The sequence below is a fragment of the Heptranchias perlo genome, chromosome 2, assembly GCF_035084215.1.
Source record: "Heptranchias perlo isolate sHepPer1 chromosome 2, sHepPer1.hap1, whole genome shotgun sequence".
NCBI classification, from domain to species: domain Eukaryota; kingdom Metazoa; phylum Chordata; class Chondrichthyes; order Hexanchiformes; family Hexanchidae; genus Heptranchias; species Heptranchias perlo.
The window spans coordinates 110,143,677-110,164,349 of NC_090326.1; the positions used below are offsets into that span (position 1 = coordinate 110,143,677).

General features: G+C 42.1%; 1 protein-coding gene across 2 annotated transcripts in view; it reads right to left on the reverse strand.

Moving 5' to 3' along the window:
* Positions 1 to 20,673, reverse strand: part of cntnap2a (contactin associated protein 2a) — a 1,620,024-nt gene that overhangs the window by 1,547,524 nt on the left and 51,827 nt on the right. Inside the window, exon 1 of one of the 2 annotated variants that reach the window (XM_068005683.1) lies at positions 6,099 to 6,379. The exons of the other annotated variant lie outside the window; for it this stretch is intronic. The gene's annotated coding sequence lies outside the window, so the exon portion shown is untranslated. Of the gene's footprint in view, positions 1 to 6,098; positions 6,380 to 20,673 lie in introns of those variants that run through there. 2 annotated transcript variants of the gene reach the window in all.

Sequence of the window (20,673 nt, forward strand, 5' to 3'; positions counted from 1 at the left end):
TCCTAAACTAAAGGGCTGGTCATGATTGACAAATTTAATTTTTTCAGGAAATCAGAGTGTGTCAGTAAAGGGAACGCAGTAGGTGTTTTCATAGAATCATAGGATTTTACAGAAGGCTGTCATTTGACCCATAATCTCTGAAAGAGCTGTCCGCTTAATCTAATTCCCCTGCCCTTTCCCCATACTCTTTTAAAAGAGAGCGAGAGAATGTATCACATTTGCAGTCTCATTAAATCTTGAGCATCATACTTCAACATCACACTTTTTATGTGCAAATTGTTATTACACTTTCAATTTTGTTAAAGTAACAAATCACAGTTCGACAGACTCGGAGCATCTAAATCAAACACGAGGCAAGCAGGTAAGTAAATCTTCAATACGAACTACCCGAGAACATGTGAAAACAATTAATCAAATATCAGCAATTAGCATAATCTACCAATAAAAGGAGGGGAGAAGCTGAACAATCAAATCAAATATTTTTTTTAAATCCTTTTGGCCACCATCTCACTTTCTCCACTAAGCACTGATGACTGGAAATATAGTTTGCAACATAAAAAAAAATTACATTTATAAAACAAAATTAAACTTGCCTGTGCAATGGTATTTTCTGTTTTTGAAATGCCTGTAACAATGTTTTCTGTCAGAGGTCTCTGCCTAGATGAAAAAGCTGAGCCTCGAGTTCATGCAGGTTCCCAGACAAATCACTGTTAGGTAATCTCCCAGCATGTACCTGTTTGCACAACATCTGGATTTTGTGATTAGCGGTAACATTGGTCATTCACAGTGCATTTGCTATTTGTAATCTCTGCAACCCCCCCCCCCCCCCGCCCCTCCACCACCACCACATGGTATTCATGAGAACAAATGAATGCAAAAGTATAAAAGATCAGGCACAAAATACAGCATGAACTCTTCAATTTTTTCTGAGGCAATTTTCCTGGAGGAAAAAATGGTTACTATATTCAACAGTTGTTAACATGTTACATGTACGATAAACTTTAAATGGTGCCAAATTTCATGAACTGGATTTTTGATATTTCATATAGTTACTGCAGCTGTGTTCCTTTTATTTGCTGATACAGAGAACTCATATTAACAGAACAGATAACAGGTTGTTGAGGGATTGTACCATTATTCAAGCTTGAAAGGAGTTCCGAGTAAAAATGCTGAATTTAAAATATTGTACTGTAAGATTTTGCTTAAATACACCAAGAACTGTTGCAGAGATATTTGGTAAATAAGGAAAGAGGCAGCTAAGAAAAAAATTAAAACTGGAATTTTATATATATCTTGGTCTTTGCTATAAAAAAACATATGCTGAACAGATGGACAGTAAATAGCTGCTCCAGCAATATTACCTGAAAAGGTTAACTGTAATATTTAATTATCTGCCTGCATTCTGTAAGGAAAATACTATTAATGAATTTATTTTCCAGGAAACAATTAAAAAAACCTTCATGATCTCTTCTTTCCAAATTCTTTCACTGGAAGTATGCACCTTTCCCATGCTTTCGCACTTCAACAGCCCCTTGCATTAGAGTATCCTCTGAGTTGCTGTCTGCAGCACCATGGCAGACTAAATCTCTACAGCATACCTATCACACTCTAGGAGTCATATATGTTTCAAAGTGTTACACTTTGTTACAGATATAAAATAACCTTTAAACCAGCCAGATTAGCAGCTAAAGACTAATTCATGGTCCAGGTCCCAGGCTATCCATGAGCAATGCCACAGGAGATCTGTTCATTTTTTTTAAACATACCTAGACCCACAGTCAAGGTAACAAAATGGTGGTAATATTTCAATCACGAATAACTTCGTTACAGATACAACCCAGAAGGAATGATTTTCTTTTTTCAGAAGTCATCACGGAATAGAATATACATATCAAGCAAAGACTTGCCAAAGGGGAGCCACAGTATTCGGATCCCATTTATCACTTTCAAATGATTCCTGCACAATTACTAGCAAGTACCTTGATCAGTGACAGATGCACATTTGGGAACTGTCATTCAAAGTCGTGATCCAAGGGTATATCCTGCAGGGATACTTTTCTCCTGCAGCAATTATACAGCAACAACATATATAAAGTGGAGCTCCACAAAGCTGTTACACAGTAATTGGGGCTGTGTTGAGACAAACCTTGCTTTTGCTTCTACTGTACAGGTTGTTCAACTGAAAGACCAAAGAAAGTGTGACTGGAAGTTTCCAGAAAAGACAGTGACGGCAGAAATCAATTAATGTTTGTCAAAGGAATTACGTACCACCAGATTCAGAGAGCATGCTGAACTGATGGACAGTAAATAGTTGCTCCAGCAATGTTACATGCTAAGATTTATTTAATTTACTGTAATATTTAATTATCTACCTGCATTTTGTAAGGAAAGTACTATTAATTCATTTATTTTCCAGGAAACAATCAAAAAACACTTCATGATCTCTTCTTTCCAAATTCTTTCACTGGAAATATGCACCCTTCCCGTGCTTCCACACTTCAACAGTCCCTTGCTTTGTAGTCTTGATGACAGTGGCTCCTGCTAACATGATCCTTCGATGAAGCTGCTTACTGAATACTGCCTCCTTCACCTTGCTTGACATTCACATTTGAGTGCTGACCCTTGAACAAGTCAACATACAAAAGTGCCACATCATGGAAGTGATTGTTGAGGAGTGCTTGACAGTGATTATTCCACAAACTTCTTAAACATTTTCTCCCAAAAAGATATAAATATTGGTGGAGTGCTGATGCTGATTCATGAATTGCTACCAAAATGGACCTATTCTCTCCGCTATTAACTTGGGTTTCAACAGCATGGTGTAAAGTGTCCTCAGCAGTTGTCTCCAGGTTCATCTTGTTTTTATACAACAAAACAAGTATCTGTTTGATTCAAGTTACTGCGCTTAACTGTATGCAGAAACAGACCTAACTGTGTATGCTGGCTAAATTGCTTCCATTGTAGGACTGTATGTGTGACCTGGGCAATAACCTGCAGTCATGCATCAAAATAATGACTTTTATTTTATCCAACTATTTCCAGCACTCCATTTGAACTTCGTAATAAAAGGGATCAGGGCCGCCCGACAGAGGTCCCATTTCACTTAGAACAAAGCTCAAACATACAATGTAAGGGAAATGTGTCTTCTGCTGTAGAGATGGGACCTCAAAATTTTGAAAACGAAGGCCCCTGTGAGGGGGCAGAAATTAAAACAAATGATGCTAGAGAAACAAAATAGACTCGTCAGCAACTGAACGAAGGAGGTTAACGTTTCAGTTGGAAGCCCTTCGTCAACTGAAGAATATTCCCTGAAACATGAACATATCTTTTCTCTTTTCAGATGCTGGAGGACCTGCGTATTTCCACCATTTTCTGTTATTTCAGATTTTGAACATTCAGAGATTTTTTTTTAATGAATACTCAGCAGACTGAATGGATCAGAATTCAAACAGCCACATAATGTTTACAAGTATTGTCTGTTTTTCCACAGCAAGGAAAAAATAGTTACTCCTAGAAAAAAAAAATCTATATCTGAAGCTAAATTTGTCTGAATTCTGTCAATACTATTTTTCAACAAAGATCTGAAGAACTGAAAATCAAACTATTTTGATTTACAAATCCAATTCATCACTCGTCCCTTGTAAGGATACTGGAATACAAATACCATACACATCCAAAAAAATGGATCTTACACATTTGGAGTATGTAAAAATATTGTTACTCATGTCATTGACGACTTCCAAAGTGCATAATTTAACAATATGGGGATTAAAAAAAAATTAGACAACACATATTGGAGGGAGAAGAATTGCTCTTGTCACTCTGTGCATCAGCAATCTAAATGTGTTTGGTGAAGATTTTGTTTCTTTGGTATTTTTAGTGCAATCACAAACAAATTCAAAAATAATTACATAGAATGTACAGCACAAAAACAGGCCATTCAGCCCAACAGGTCCACGCCGGTGTTTATGCTCCACATGAACCTCCTCCCTCCCTACTTCATCTAACCCTATCAGCATATCCTTCTATTCCTTTCTCCCTCATGTGTTTATCTAGCTTCCCCTTAAATGCATCTATGCTAGCTGCCTCAATTACACTTTGTGGTAGTGAATTCCACATTCTAACCACTCTATGGGTAAAGAAGTTTTTCTTTACTTTCCTATTGGATTTATTAGTGACTATCTTATGATTATGCCCCCTAGTTCTGGTCTCCCCCACAAGTGGAAACATCTTCTCCAATCAAACCCTTTATTAATCTTAAATACCTCTATCAGGTCACCCCTCAGTCTTCTCTTTTCTAGAGAAAAGAGCAGAAGCCAGTTCAATCTTTCCTTATAGATATAATCTCTCAGTTTTGGTATCATCCCAGTAAATCTTTTTTGCACCTTCTCCAGTGCCTCTGTATCCTTTATCTTTGGAGACCAGAACTGTTCACAGTACTCCAAGTGTGGTCTAACCAAGGTTCTATACCAGCTTAACATTAACTTCTCTGCTTTTCAATTCTATGCCTCTAGAAATGAACACCAGTTCTTGGCTTGCTTTTTTATGGCCTTATTAACTTGCATTGCTACTTTTAGTGTTTTGTGTATCTGTACCTCCAGATCTCTCTACTCCTCTATCCCATTTAGACTCTTATTATCCAAGCAGTATGTAGCTCCCTTATTCTTCCTACCAAAATGTAGTAACTCACATTTAACTACATTGAAATTCATTTACCAATTACACGCCCATTCTGCAAGTTTATCAATGTCTTCCTGAATTTTGTTGCAGTCCTCCTCGGTATTAACTATACCCCCCCCCAATTTGGTGTCGTCCACAAATTTTGAAATTGTACTTCCGATTCCTGAGTCCAAATCATTAATGTAAATGGTGAACAACAGTGATCCCAGCACCGATCCTTCTGGAATACCACTTCCCACCTTCTACCACTCTGAGTAACTACCTTTATAATGGGCTTACAATTTTGCTAAAAATGATGGAGTCTCCAATCGAATCGACAGGTGAGCCTCAGTTGTTGTGGATGCACTCATGGGAGAAGAACCCAATCCTGGACGCATATGTATGACCGCACATATAACATTGATAGCCACGAGGCGGATAGATAAGATGCTTTGCGTACCAGGTGCTTGGCAGCCACATCTTTAGTTTTTGTTAGGCAAGAGTAATAAGCGTTACAGAACTAAGGTGGGTAAATGGAGTTAAGGTACAGATCAGCCATGATCTAACTGAATGACGGAACAGGCTTGAGGTGCTGTATGGCCCACTCTTGCTCCTGTGTTCCTATCTCATAACCTCGCAGCCTCAAATTCATTGAAACTAATGCAGCAGGCATGCTGCCTTTGTGGTCTGTTGGTGGCTGTAATTTACCAGGTATTGGAGTTAATAATGCAAAATTTTAAGGTGGCCTTTAGTGTCTCTCTATAACTTGAACGTTATAAAGAGACACTAAAGGCCACCTCAGTTGTGATATCTGAACTGCAACTCATCGTAGAAAATGGCTTTGGTAATTCCATAATCAGACATGCAAGTGACATGTCCAGACCAGCGCAGCTGTACCTATTTGTTCATGGCCTTAATTCCAGTTATATTGTAACACTTGAGAACATCAGTGGTAGGCATCCTGTCCTGGCGCTTGTCGCCAGCGATACATCATAGACATCACCAGTGGGAATGTTCAAGTCACTTGATGTGACAACGATAGCAGATCCACAACTCTGATCCATATTATAGGGTGGTGAGGACAACAGCTTGATTTATAGCGACTTTTGTTGGCCGACTAACCCCTCATTCCTGCCCGAGTTTCCGCTTGAGTTTCCCAAAGGCAGAGCTGGCCCTGGCAATCCAGTGAGTGGTGTCGTCGATTCTGGAGATACAACGCTACAGAGGTAGCAGAATTTGTCCGGGACCTTAAGTGGTACATTATTGAATGTGACTGGATGATCATGGGTTGGACCATGACTTCATACTTTTTTTAAGTTGACTGTAAGACCAAAACATCTGCACCACCTGAGCAAAGCAAATGAACGTCCTCGAGAGCGTGGCCAAGTAAAAAGCAATCGGCCAAAAGCAGGTCGTGAAAGGTTATCTGTATTACTTACATTTTTGCACACAGCCGACAAAGGATGAAGATGCCACCGTCCGTGCTATGTCGAACAGTTCGTGAATGCCTTGAGCAGTACTGCTAGGGAAACCAAGTCTGGTTGGATGTATTCCTGGAGGTTTCATCACATGACCTCCAACCTCCCTGCCAGTCAAACAGCCTTTTCCCATTTGCAATATTTCTCCAACTAATAAACAAAAGCCCCAATGATTTTTCTCTCAGGATACTCACAGCAGTGTACAGGAGATTAATCTTCAATTCCTGGAGACTCCAGGACAATCCTGGAGGGTTGGAAACCCTAATTACTGCTGAATAGGGTTGGGGCAAGAACACAAACTTATTTGACACGACTGATGATTACAAATGGTGATGACATGCATCCTTGATCTAGTACTCGGGCCATCATAGCAACATGTAATTGCCGTAGAATATTCACAAATCTTCTAGGGCATCAGAGAACTTCAGAAGAATCTGCCAAAGCAGCAACACAATTCACAGAATCGAATGCCTTTATCAGCTCCAAAAAACCACGTCGAGATTCTGGTGATCTTCTCTACACTTTTCCTGGATTTGGTGGAGTGAGAAAATAAATGTCAGATCATGCAAATACTGGGTGTAAAAGCAGCCGGTTCACAAGGTATCCCTGCAGAGATCTACAAGTTTGGGGACCACAAGTTTAAGAAGACACCTCACTTTTACAATAAAATCTGAGAACATGGAACTGTGCCATAAGATTTCAAAGACTCCAACATTGTACATCTCTACAGGTGCAACGGTGATGCTTATGCTGCGATAGTCACCGGGATATTGCGCAGGTAAAGTTCTCGCCTGCATCATGCGACTGAACGAGCAACTAGCGGAAATAATTCTCTCAGAAAGCCCATGTGGCTTCCGGGCTGGTCGCGGAACATCTGACATTGCTACAAATACCAATCAAAGGAAACTCCTCACGAACGCACTAAAGATGTCGCCTAACGTCGCAACGAGAGTTGTTTTCTCCCTCTACTGTTGCAAAGTTAGAATGACTGTGGCAGTTTTAAGTAACAAGGATTACAAAAGAGGCAAAGTTGCTTTTGAACTTTGACTTATATATTCATTCAGGTGAGAGATGTTATCGCAAGTCTGTGTACATTTGATCAGTTAGTATTCAATTACATTACCAAAACTTTTAACCGTTAGATATAGCAAAAAGAGTATCAAACTTCTTGAGGTCAAAGTCATTTTGCAATATATTACGTTCTTCTGTATTATTCTGAAAATGTGTCCAAGTCTAACCTCAAAATGTATTTTTACTGGTACATTACAGATATATTCTGCACTTTGGCGTTTCTATAGGTAAACAATGCCAAATTTAAATTCAAAATGTAGGGCCATTTGTGTTGTAGATTAAGATTAAGGAAATTGGACAACGAAAAGGCCAATTAGGAAATACAGATTCCTGTACCATCCAGGCATAGTTTCATGACACTGACCTGACCAATTCTTGTTTTTTTCTAAACTGTCCCAAACACACTTTTCACCACACTTTGCTGACTCAAAAATTGATTAAATTCCCATGTAAATGCTTCGGTTGAGTCAGTTTTGCAGACTATTCAATAAATTGATGACTCAAAGTGTGAAAAATGTATGTTTTATGCTAAGTTTAGCTCATGGCTTCCACAGCCTTTGTTTTGTCCCAGAAATGGTTCGTCCACATGATCAATTCCATTCTTTATTTAAAAAATTGAGTTCATATCTCCCTTAATCTTATTTTAGCAGCTTTTCATGACACAATAATTTAAAACCAGAAAATATCTCGTTGCAATTCTATGAATCTTTTCCATTGGCTGCACTGCCGAAAACGCAAGGGCATCAATTTTCCTGACCTTTGCCCCCATTCCCACGGAAGCAAAGGTCAGGGAAAGGGGAGCAGAGACCAGTTATACCAGGTCTCCCTAAGGTATATCCCCTTAACATTGCTCCGTGATTTCTAGGGCTACTTTGGGGGTTCGAGCTGAGCCCGTGCCTGTAATAGCACAGGCCCAACAATGTAATATAAATGAATGCAAGGGAACATATCCGGACCTCATGCCTCAATTTCCTCTTCGCTTGCCTGTTGGGTGCCCAATTTCCGAAATGAATGAAGACGACAGCAGTGGGCATTACACCAGTGACTCCCTCAGATTAGAAGCATCAGGGCTGAGGCAGGTGGACTTTATTTTGCAGGCCAACATTGATTTTTGGGCCTGGAGGCTTTTGGCTGTTATTCTCAAGTGACAGCCAGAAGGTCTTCAAAGTTCATAGCTGCAAGCGTCTCAAGCTGTGCTTCATTTTCCTCTCATTTTCTTGGCCAGTCAGGGGGTGAACCTATGCCAGGGTGCCCCGGTCCACATTAATGGCTGAGGGCACCAAATTATGCCACTGCTCAGCCCAGACAGGTGCAGTGTAGTGCTGCTGCTGTCCACAGATACAGCAGGGCCAGGAGAATTGGCCCTATGCTGGGCTGGAAGCCTCAAAATCTCACCACATTTTTTTTTGTCTTAACAATGTATATTTGGTCAACTGTTGTACCTAGGTTTGTTTCTTGAATTACTTTATTTAATAACATATAAAACATGGCATAATCATGAACATAGATATTCTACTTTTTCTACCATCATCAAGAAACTAAATTTATCTCAAGTCTCAGCACTCGTTCCAGCAGTAATTCAGATGTGTTTGAGAACATTTTTTTTTTTAAATGGTGCTGTATCTGAATGATAGATGAGTAATCAATTGATTTTCAATAAAGAAGACTTATAGCAATTCACAATGAAATTCCATATGCTTGCAACTATAACTGTTCAAATATTGTTGACTAAAAATAAAATTCTACGGTGTTGTATATCAGCAGAATCAGCAATACATCATCGCATTTTCTATACAATTTCAAATATGATGTAAATTTATGCTGAGAACTGACCTTCAAGTTCTCTGTTAAAAAAAGGAAAAAAATTACTTTTCATATGTAAATGCTCCAAAAAAACTCAAAAAATGAAAGACAACGGAAAGGAATTCTCAAAATCATAATTTTAAAGAAGGTAGGTCGAAATGCAGAACAAAACTGCAAACAAAAGCTGATAAGACTGTGGTTGTACTGTGCTATCACTAAGATTTATAGCTGTAATGAGCAGTTTATTGCCAATTTCTACTGCGGGCTATAAATCTACATTTGCACCACGAAGAGAGTTCTGCACATGTGTGTAAACATGAATGTGCAGTGCTCCATTCCAAGATGGTAAATTTTAAATGTTTTGAGAGCGCACTTGAAAGCACTTGCTTTCTAAATACATTTAAAAAATGGACTCCCTTGTTATGCCCGAATAAACACTCGAATTGGTGTGATAATAAATAGTTGCTTTTATTTCCAGACCCTCTAGAATATTCCAGCAAATAATAAAAACAAAACAATGCAAGTGTCATATATATCACCCCCCACCCCCAGTTCCCGTTCCCCCCCACCCCCCAAGAATTGCAAGGTGAAAATAATCATCTTCACGAATGAGCCTGGTTAACAGCTGGACAAACATAAAGTAAAGAAATTCAGCAACTACATCTTACAATAATGTGAAAAATAATAACATAATACTCTCCCAGTGGTATGCAGGAAAGATTGGTTATGCTAATACCAGAACCGTAATGAAAACCACCACACTCAACCATCTACAAGTCAAAATGATTTGGAGGTTTCCTTGACCCTTATTGATATCTTCAAGTCAGATTGACAATGGGGAAAATTGGGACTAATAAAAGGAGCAGTAAATGGTTAGTTCTCAGGTTTGGTTTCAACATAATTGATTTTCACAACTTTCTCCGGAGGATGTCCAAGAGAGTTCGCACCAGAATCAGGAACAAACTGTCCTGTTAAGTGGTTGGTTCGTTACATATGGGAATAGGTGTAACATGTGCCGAATGAGCTTGTTCAGAATGCTTCTCACTCTTCGGAACAGTTTTGTACTTCAGGATCATCAACTCCTTCTCATTTCACTTTGTCACTGCCATCTAAATTCTGAAAAGGACAGTGTGAGGTCTGAGCCCCTGGGCAGCATTGGTGAAGGGTCCGAAAGCCTTGTCATTAGTTTGGTCTAATTAATTTTGTCAAGAACATCATCATTGATTGCTGGTAAACATCGCGTTTCTGGATATTGGCTGGTATGAACTCGAAAACAAGAAGAAATTCCTGATCATATCACTGCTCCATTCCTCTTCTTTGAAGCCATATACTACTCTGTCATCAGGTCTGCCTTTGGTGCTGGTCTCAGTGCTATCATTTTCAGAAATGGTTTCCAGTTAGGGACCTTTGCTCTTAACTACAATTAGAGACAACTGTTTTGTCTCATTTTCGTATTTTACTTGGACATTTGTTTTCTCAAGGACTGGCAATGGGTGTGCAGAACAATTTTTCAGTAAAATAACGTTTTTTTTAAGGGCAATTTTCCTAAACTTTTCCTAATGTACTTCTGATGATGTAATAGTTATCACAGCCCCAGCATCCAATTCAAATTCACATTTAATACTTCTATCCAGACTGGGACCACAACTTTACATTTCCCCTTTCCTATTATGGAATAAACAGGAAAATGTTTTTCTTCTTCATCCATCTTATCTTGTGGTGCGGTTTCTTCCTCATCAGAATAGACATAATGGATACGGATTTTTGTCCGTTCCTCACAGCTCTATATGACATGACATTGGGGCCTTCTTTTCTTCTCCCTGCCTCTAATCTAGCAGCACCTATTGGCTTCCAGCAATACTTACTTAAATGGCCCAACTCTAGGCAGTTATGACACTAACCTTCCTATAACATCAGTCTGGATGATGATTATTTTTATCACACCTCCAACGTGGTTGAGTTACTCAGATCACTCTGGAGCTGTTGGATCCTGTGGTCTGTAACTCACTAACATGCCTGGCAGCAGTCTCCATCCCAAATGCTATTTTGAGAACTCCAACAAATGCGAGTTTGTCTTCTACCAATATTTTCCTCTGTATTGAAGTTTCCTTCAAACTGCAGACAAAGTGATCTCTTATTACATCGTCCAGAAACCCAAAGTCACATGTTTGGGACAGTCTCCTCAGTTCTGCTATAAACTGAGAAACATTTTCATCAGTTGAAGGTGCAATCAGATTCTTAATCAATGTATATGTTCCTATGTATACGTTGCAAGTTCATTTGCCTCAAAATAAAAATTAAGTCTCTCTATATGCTCAGTCCAGCTCGACCCTATTCGATATTCCCTGATTTTTCTAACTAATGCTGACATGATTAAAAAAAAATCAGTGACAAGGTAGACCAGTACCTAAATAACAAAGATATCCAACATTAAATACTTTTTTAAAAAGTGCTGTCCATTATCCTTGTCGTCACTATTATGTCCAAATAAACACTTAAATTGATATGGTAATAACTAGCTGCTTTTATTTCTAGATCCTTTAAAATATTCTGTCAAAAAATAACAAAAACAATACAAGAGATACCTTGCAATGTATTCGCCACAATGTGCTTATTCCCATCAAGGGGCCATCTGATGTTCAGTTAACAATATGCAAATACCATACATATCACACCTGAGCATTTTTTAAACTTGACACTAGGCTGGTGTTATATTCCATGCATTGTCACGCCCAAACAATGGGAGTTGGCTTTCCCCAAGGTGTCTCGTATCACTGTGCTCTGTAGTCAGATTGGGATCCGACTCCAGAGTTATGCTACCTCTTTTACATTGCTGCAAAGCAGAAACCACTTCATAGTGATACAAATTGATGGCATCATCATTCTGTGGTTTCATTCTATTTTGGTGCAATTTTATGTTTCTTTTGCAACCCACATTGTTGAAGTTCTTGATGCCAAGTGCTACTTTTAGTTTTGAGGCACTTATATTTGGAAAAAGTTCTGTTTTGAAAACACATACACTTGTAGCAAATTGTTTTAGGAAAACAGCCAGAATGTTAACACTGGGAACATAAAGAAAAATTGATTGATATACATTTTATGTATTTTAGAGACACTGGATTTTAACAAGCTCATAAAAACACATTTGAAAAATAATTTTTAACTGCTAATTAATATTCATACATATGTAAATTGGCATATTTAAGTATCAGGGAATGCTGATTTTGAAATATATACTCTCAAAGACATTTTATAAGATAAACAGTTAGCATGTATTTTAGGTACTTTAAAAAATATAATGTCCAGTAATAAGTGAACCACAAATAAACCATGTTTAAGGGCCAGAAAGGTGGCCACGTCTCCGGCCCAGGTAGGGTTTGAACCTAGGTCCGAAGAAGGTAAAAGACAATTTGGCCAGGAATTGCCTGGAAAGTTTTGGAATAACTATGGTCCAAAAGCAGCGATGCACTGTTTCTTCCTGAGGAAATAAGTGATTTACATTGATTTTACGCTGAAACATTGTTATGCATAAATTTCATCGTTCATTTGCGCCACATCTGAGATATGTTGGCCAAAAGCCCCTGCAGCTCTTACATAGCTCCACTCACATGCAGCTCACATGAGTTTCATGGATTTACGCAAATAATGTGCTGGTGTAGATCTACGGCCAACAATTTAGACGCAGCACAGCCCGAAGTCACCTGATATCTGGTGTTTGATAGCGGTTTACTTCTCTTTATTTTGAATTTTTATTTCAGAGACCTGCGCTATACATAACTAAAGTGCAGTTAGTCTCAGCGCACCCAAAATTTTTTGGACCCCTCCCCCCCATCCCAGTGATTTCAGAATGACATAGCAGCTGGAATGGCCTTCCCAATGGGCAGAGGCAAGAGGCTTGGACAGTGAGGTGCCATGGCAGAAGACAACAGTCCACATGCTATTAGTCCGATTGGTGGCACTGCATTTGTGCAGTTTTATGCCAGTTTTTACAATGGCAATTGAGCTCCGCAGGAAATTTCGACAAACACCCGTTGGCAAGATTTGCGCAGAAACTGGCCTAAATGTGGGCATAATTTCTGCCCAAGTGCACTCGAGGAAATTTGGGGCCAATACTTCAGAATATTTTTACATACACTGTGTCACTGTCTCATAGCAAACTGTCTTCAAAATGTTAATGTAATAACCTCGCCAGCTTTCAATAGTAATTGATGGCATCATCATTGATGTTGCACAAGGTTACAGATAGGTGCATGATAACAGCACCATTGCAAAGATAATGCATTGCTCACAGATATCATGTCACTTCACATGTAGTACAGCAATCTGTAACAAAAACAGTCAAACTTCATGGCTGGCAGAATGCTGGAGGAGGAAATCTAAAATGTTTAAACATGATGGGCTAGAAATTGGGCCTTGTAGTGCCTGTTGTGCTATGCGGCCTCCCGAAATTCCAAAATGGTGTCCAGAATGGGCACGCATGCTTCTAGCGTGATGTGCTACGGACGCCATCTTGGTAAAGGGTTTCACACACACGCAGATAAGGAAGGCCAGCAGCATGTAGAGTGGGGAGAATATGCGTTAGATCAGTGTGTAAAGCTGATTTAAAGTGATAGACACCATTTTGGCACTTAACGCTCCACTCAGCGCATTGTCTTGACCACGAACACCTGAACAAGTCTTGGAGTGCCGGGAGGACCATCCCACCAGCGCTATTTAAAGGGATCACGCAGGTGTTGCAGGTTAGTTGCTGGATTGTTGCTTCTGGCTGCAGGTAGAATAGGACATGTTTGTTGAAGCTTCCTATAATTACAAAGAGTTGTTATAGTATATTTGAGAGTGGTTTGGCAGGTACTGCCTTACGGTTGATGTAATTTACAACTGTGTTTGAACAAGATCCTGGCAACCATGGGTGGTCAGCTAGGGCTCCCGCTGGGCATAGAACACGACTGGCAGCATGCAGAGAGGCCACGCAGAGCAGGTCAAGCTGCGAGGAGAGGGATGAGGAGGCGCAGGGAACTGAGCAGGAGGCCATATCCCATGAGGGCCTTCAGGGAACAATACTTTTACCTCCAGTTGACCGAGAATCAGTGCATCCGACGGCTGAGGTTCACCAAGGAAGTCGTGACGGAGATCTGTCACCCGCTGCAGCCACAACTACAGCCTCAGAGCGCTGAACGTCTACGGCTCTGGATCCTTTCAGACCTCTGCTGGCGAGCTGTACAACACCTCACAGTGTGCAGTGCACTGCTACATAAGGAAGGTCACAGAGGAACTATACGAGATGCGTAACAGATTCATCACGTTCCCTCTCAATAGAGAGAAGCTGAACGAGTGACCACGTGGGCTTGCTCGCATTGCAGGCTTCCCCATGGTGCAGAGTGCCATTGACTGCACGTGTATTGCCACGAGTGCTCCACATCTCAACTCAGCCATATTCATGAACAGAAAGGGGTTCCACTCCCTGAATGTGCAGCTGGTGTGCGACCACACGCAGCGCATCATGGAGGTCAATGCCTGCTACCCTGGCAGCAGTCACGACACCTTCACTATGCGGCAGTCAAATGTGAATAGGCTTGGCAAGTGAAAGGCTGGCCACTGGGTGACAAGAGCTATTCCCTAATGAGGTGGCTCATGACCCCAATAAGGAATCCACGCCACAGAGTGCATTGGGAAGGCTTAAAGGGCTGTAACTACTTTCCAGCCTTTCCTAAGGAAGTAAGGGGTTTAAAATTATTGTAGCCAGGGTGTCAAAGTGGAGGTGTAACTGCATGAAGTGAGTATAAAGATAATTATCCTGTTTACCAACCTAGGGTACCCTTCATAGAAGACAGCAAATCTGGCAGGAAGGAGCAGCCAGGGTCAACACTGTTACTAGCAGGACCTGCATATGTTGCACAAGCTCTGACTAGTTTTACCATGTCTACAGTGTCCTAACCAGTAGGATGTCCAATTGGTGCCCACAGTTGACCAATTTCATGGTAATGAGGCCTGAAGACCAATTTCGGGCAAGCCTCGGGCCAACCTCTTTGGTCACGCATTATAGTCGCACCACCCGTTTCACACCTATTTTCGGGCGCTATTATGTCTTCCACATCATTTTTTTTCATTGTCGTCCAAAGCAGCCAACTGTAGTCAATCAACTCCCATGGAAAGTAATGAAAGTTCTCAATGGGAAAGTGATATTAACAAGATTCTATTATAAAATGATTGAGAACAGGAAATGCTCATGAAAGGACAAGTGTTTTAAAACAAAAATCGCCAACAATGAGTATTGCCTAACTTTGCCATGTTTAGCAAGATTTGAACCACAAGCTCTTTTATGTTAATCCACTCTTTTTTAAATCTTCTCTCATTAAAAATAATGCAAGTTTGCAAACTGAAGTTTAATTGCCAATGTGGCACCCTGACCCAGATTGCCTGTTGGGGCCTTACAATTTCGCTGCACGCCGAGGCCAACAGGTAATTCCGGGGGCTGGGTGTCGGGGGGGGGAGGCAATAGGTAGGGGGGCAACGGTGGGTCGACACCGGCCCGCAGATGTTTTGTGGAGCCAGCGGAGGCACGCCTCTTCCTTCCAACGCCACATAAAATGTTTCACAAACTCTGACTAGTGTAAACGAATTTACCAATCCAAGTTGGAAATGAGCACAAGAGCCTCATTTCAATATTGAAATGAGGTCTGCACTCATTTCAGGCAGCCGTCAGGGCTGCCTAGAAAAAGACCCCAACCAATTTAGCAGTGGCCTGAACGCTCATGCCGATCGGGCTCATGTGTCTCCCTTCTAAATTGGTTATTGTTGCATAGAATTACATGGAATGCACAGCACAGAAACAGGCCTTTCGGCGCAACAGGCCCCTGCTGGTGTTTATGCTCCACATGAGCCTCCTCCCTCCCTACTTCAATTAACCGTATCAGCATATTCTTCTATTCCTTTCTCCTTCATGCGTTTATCTAGCTTCCCCTTAAATGAATCTATATTAATTGCCTCAACTACTCCTTGTGGTAGTGAGTTCCACATTCTAACCACTCTCTGGGTAAAGAAGTTTCTCCTGAATTTCCTATTTGATTTTTTAGTGACTATCTTATATTTATGGCTCCAAGGTCTGGTCTCCCCTGCAAGTGGAAACATCTTCTCTACGTCTAACTTATCAAACCTTTCCATAATCTTAAAGACCTCTATCAGATCTCCCCTCAGTCTTCTCTTTTCTGGAGAAAAGAGCCCCAGCCTGCTCAATCTTTCCTGATAGGTATAACCTCTCAGTTCTGGTATCATCCTAGTAAATCTTTTTTGCCCAATAAAACAGGCACAAAGATTTGAATTTTATACCCCACGATCTGGAGAAATCTTAGGATACTGGCCACATTCTCCTGTCATCTCAGAAGCCACAAAAATATCACCACACTGAGAGCAGCCTAAAACTATGTCTGGATTTATTTATAAATATAAATTACATACAGAAGCAGAAAGATAGGCAAGATATAATTCAGCATAAAAATGAAACTAGTACTCAATACAAACTGGATCGATTGCTCCAAACGAAGACACTTCCTCTCAGAATCTTCCTAGAAACACAAGGATAAATGTTCTGACATGGGTATAGTTTAACATCTGAACAGTTTGGAATGGGTGTTATGTTGACTTGAAAATTAGGTGCAAATAGTGCACTTATCTTTGTGGTCAGCTCAATATCATAATTATGCACAGCTTGAGTTGACGATTTAGATAGGTGCATGGAGTATACTAACAGTGGGAGTGAAAAATTGTGTGCAGATAAAAATTAAAGGGATGCAGAGAATAAAAGGGAAGCACCAGAATAAGGGGACAAAAGTCCTCAGCTTCAGGAAAGTCTCATAGGAACATAAGAAATAGGAGCAGGAGTAAGCCATACGGCCCTCGAGCCTGCTCCGCCATTCAATAAGATCATGGCTGATCTTAGATCTCAACTCCACTTTTCCGCCCAATCCCCATATCCCTTAATTCCCCTAGAGTCCAAAAATTTATCTATCACAGCCTTCAATATACTCAACGACTCAGCATCCACAGCCCTCTGGGGTAGAGAATTCCAAAGATTCACAACCCTCTGAGTGAAGAAATTCCTCCTCATCTTAGTCTTAAATGGCTGATCCTTTATCCTGCGACGATGCCCCCTAGTTCTAGACTCTCCAGCCAGGGGAATAAACCTCTCAGCATCTACCTTGTCAAGCCCCCTCAGAATCTTATATCTTTCAATGAGATCACCTCTCATTCTTCTAAACTCCAAAGTTGTAGGCCCATTCTATTCAACCTCTCCTCATTAGGACAACCCTCTCATCCCAGGAATCAATCCAGTGAAACTTTTTTGCACCGTCTCTAAGGCAAGTATATCCTTCCTTAGATAAGGAGGCCAAAACTGTACACAGTACTCCAGGTGACATCTCACCAAAGCCCGGTACAAGTGCAGTAAGACTTCCTTACTCTTGTACTCCAAATCCCTTGCAATGAAGGCCAACATGTCATCTGCCTTCTTAATTGCTTGCTGTACCTGTATGCTAACTTTTTGTGTTTCTTGTATGAGGACACTAAAGTCTATCTGAACACCAACATTCAATAGTTTCTCACCATTTAAAAATATTCTATTTTTCCATTCTTCCCACCATAGTGAATAACCTCACATTTCCCCACATAAAACTCCATCTGCTACCTTCTTGCCCACTCACTTAACCTGTCTGTCGATATCCCTTTGCAGACTCTTTGTCCTCCTCACAGCTTACTTTCCCACCTAGCTTTGTATCGTCAGTAAACTTTGATACATTACACTCGGTCCCTTCCTCTAAGTCATTAATATAGATTGTAAATAGATTGTAGAGGAACAGAGGGACCTTGGAGTGCATGTCCACAGATCCCTGAAGGTAGCAGGACAGGTAGATAAAGTGGTTAAAAATACATATGAAATACTTTCCTTTATTAGCTGAGGCACAGAATACAAGTGCAGAGAGGTTATGCCAGAACTGTATAAAACATTGGTTAGGCCACAGCTTGGGTACTGCGTACAGTTCTGGTCACCACACTACAGAAAAGATGTGATTGCACGAGAGAGAGTACAAAGGAGATTTACGAGGATGTTGCCGGGGCTGGAGAATTTTAGGTTTGAGTCTAGATTAGATAGGCTGGGGTTGTTGTCTTTGGAATCCCCCACCATCAACATCCTGGGGGTCACCATTGACCAGAAACTTAACTGGACCAGCCATATAAATAACGTGGCTGCAAGAGCAGGTCAGAGGCTGGGTATTCTGCAGCGAGTGACTCATCTCCTGACTTGTGCCTTGTTGATGGTAGAAAGGCTTTGGGGAGTCAGGAGAGTGATGGAATACTCTCCACTTGCCTGGATGAGTGCAGCTCCAACACTCAAGAAGCTCGACACCATCCAGGACAAAGAAGCCTGCTTGATTGGCACCCCATCCACCACCCTAAACATTCATTCCCTTCACCACCAGCTTGCAGTGGCTGCAGTGTGTACCATCCACAGGATGCACTGCAGCAACTCGCCAAGGCGTCTTCGACAGCACCTCCCAAACCCGCGACCTCTCCACCTAGAAGGACAAGAGCAGCAGGCACATGGGAACACCACCACCTGCATGTTCCCCTCCAAGTCACACACCATCCCGACTTGGAAATATATCGCCATTCCTTCATCGTCGCTGGGTCAAAATCCTGGAACTCCCTTCCTAACAGCACTGTGGGAGAACCTTCACCACACGGACTGCAGTGGTTCAAGAAGGAGGCTCACCACCACCTTCTCAAGGACAATTATGGATGGGCAATAAATGCCGGCCTCGCCAGCGACGCCCACATCCCATGAACGAATAAAAACAAAATAAAGGAGGCTGAGGGGAGATTTAACTGAGGTGTATAAAATAATGACGGGGCTAGATAGAGTGGATAGGGAGGACCTAGTTCCCTAGGTCAGTGACCAGAAGGCATAGATTTAAAGTAATTGGTAGAATGATTAGAGGGGAGCTGAGGAGAATTTTTTTCACCCAGAGGATGGTGGGGGTCTGGACTTACTGCACGAAAGGGTGGTAGAGTCAGAAACACTCAACTCATTTGAAAAGTACCAGGATGTGCACTTGAAGTGCCGTAACCTATAGGGCTACGGACCAAGTGCTGGAAAGTGGGATTAAGCAGGATAGCTGTTTTTCGGCTGGCACGGACACAATGGGCCGAATGGCCTCCCTATGTGCCTTAACTTTCTACGATTCAATAGTCTCTGTTTTCTGTCCGTAAACCAATCCTCGATCCATGCTAATACATCACCCCCAACCTCATGAGCCCTTATCTTGCATAACAACCTTTTATGTGACATCTTATCAAATGCCTTTTGAAAATCCAAATATACTACATCCACTGGTTCCTCTTTATCTACCCTGCAAGTTACATCTTCAAAAAACTCAAATAAATTTGTCAAACATGATTTCCTTTTCATAAAACAATGTTGATTTTGCCTAATCATATTATGATTTTCTAAGTGTCCTGTTACCTTCCTTAATAATGGATTCCAGCATTTTCCTGGCATCTGGGGCCCGATTTTAGCAGGCCTGCGGGTTCCCAGCGGGTGGTCCTCCGGGAGCGTGGAAAACGCGGACGGCTAATTGAGTGCGCCCCCCGCGCGATCGCGGGATAACTGATCAGATTAAGCCCTGCTTCCAGGTTCTCCGCTCCCCAGCTGCGTGCCAGCGGGCTGCGCATGCGCACTACCGTTGACGCGATGTCGGAGCTCCACTTAAAGGGGCAGTCTCCCAAAGCCCCTCCTGCTGCAATCAAGAGGCAAGACATGATGGCTCAACCCAGGGGCAAGGCTGCGCCACGCTTTTCTGACCTCGCACTGCAGCTGATGCTGGAGGGCGTGAGGAGGAGGAGGGACACGCTGCTCCCTGCGGACGGACGCAAGTGCCCTGCCTCCGCCACCAGGAAGGCATGGGCAGAGGTGGCGGCGGAGGTCAGCAGCAGGGCCAACACCCCCAGGACATGGGAGCAGTGCCGCAAGTGGTTCAATGACCTCACTAGGTCCGGCAAGGTGAGTACACCAATGCACCCTCCCACAACCCGTCCCCACCATCGCGCCATACGGATCACAACCCCTCCTGCAGAGCCACCACAGCGCTCCCGCAACAATCCTCACAGCCACTCACTCACCATCCTCGCCGTGCCCGCAAGTACCCACCGTCCCAGTCCCCATCCGAACATTACCACACACCCCAATCCCCATGCAATGGGATGGGCATGTGGCACACGCATCCTCCCATCCATCTGCCCCACGCTCAACCCACCCACACCGATGCTTGATGCGTCTCACCATACAATACGCACTCACTCACGCATCTGTGTTTTGCCTTGACAGGAGAAGAGATGCAAGAACAACAGAGAAAGGGCCCGCACCGGAGGGGGCCCGCCGCACGTGGTCGATCTGACTGATGCAGAGGTGGAGGCGCTCGACCTCGCCGGCACGCCACATTGCCTGTCTGTTGCAGATGGCGAGTCTGTCGCTGCAGAAACGGCCGGTAAGGGAAAGCTGACACTCAACACCCATGATCGCGAGTGACTGTATCATCACCTGGCATCAGGCGCACCGTAACGTTGGTGCACATGCCTCATAGTGCCCTCTGTTCTCTTGCAGGGCCGTCTG